Genomic DNA, 1,300 nt, shown 5'->3' with positions numbered 1-1,300 from the left:
TTTGAATCCATTTCGAGTTGAATTGAGTGCGTTATAGTCAATCAATCGGTGGTAGTTCAGTAAACTGCTACACCAAAGTGCGAGTCTAACTATTTCCACCATAACTCTCAAAATACTTGGCTTTTTTCATCTCCGTTTCTTCCGTTTTAAACTACACTTCGAGTCCTTCGGAATGGAACAAATTTCAATAAATTCCGAGTTGAATTGAGTGAGTTATGGTCATTCACTCAGAGGTAGATCTGTAAACTGCTAGGCGAAAACGCGAGTCTAACTATTTCTATCATAACTCTTAAAATATTAGAGTTTTTCATCTCCATTTCTTCCGTTTTCAACTACACTTCGACATCATCGAAATGGCATGAATTTGAGTCCACTTCAAATTTAATTGGGTGAGTTTTAGTTAATCAATCGGAGGTAGGTCTGCAAACTGCTAGACCAAAGCCCGAGTCTAACTATTTCCATAATAACTCTCAAAATACTAGGAGTTTTTCATCTCTGTTTCTTCCGTTTTAAACTATACTTCGACTCCTTCGAAATGGAACAAATTTCAATGAATTCCGAGTTGAATTGAGTGAGTTATGGTCATTCAATCGGAGGTATGTCTGCAAACTGCTAGACCAAAGCGCGAATCTATATATTTCCATCTTAACTTTCAAAATACATGTAGTTTTTCATCTCATTTTCTTCCGTTTTAAACTACACTTCGACTCTTTCGAAATGGAACAAATTTCATTGAATTACGTGTTGAATTGAGTGAGTTATGGTCATTAAATCGGAGGTAGGTCTGTAAACTGCTAGGCAAAAGCGCGGGTCAAACTATTTCTATCATAACTGTTAAAATACTTGGAGTTTTTCTTCTCCGTTTCTTTCGTTTTCAACTACTCTTCGACATCTTCCAAATGGCATGAATTTAAATAAATTCCGAGTCGAATTGAGTGACTTATGGTCAATGAATCAGAGGTAGGTCCATAAACTGCTAGACCAAAGCGCGAGTCTAACTATGTCCATCATAACTCGTAAGATACTTGGAGTTTTTCATCTCTGTTTCTTTCGTTTTCAACTACACTTCGACATCTTCAAAATGGCATGAATTTGAATCCATTTCGAGTTCATTTGATTGAGTTATAGTCAATCAATGGGTGTAGTTCTGTAAACTGCTAGACCAAAGTGCGAGTCTAACTATTTACACCATAACGCTTAAAATACTTGGCTTTTTTCATCTCCGCTTCTTCCGTTTTAAACTACACTTCGACTCCTTCGAAGTCGAACAAATTTCAAATGAATTCCGAGTTGAATTGGG

The sequence above is a fragment of the Tasmannia lanceolata genome, unplaced genomic scaffold (genome assembly GCF_043159265.1).
Source record: "Tasmannia lanceolata isolate RefF3 unplaced genomic scaffold, GAP_Taslan_0.1 ptg000018l, whole genome shotgun sequence".
Classification (NCBI taxonomy): domain Eukaryota; kingdom Viridiplantae; phylum Streptophyta; class Magnoliopsida; order Canellales; family Winteraceae; genus Tasmannia; species Tasmannia lanceolata.
This window is presented reverse-complemented; position numbering follows the sequence as displayed.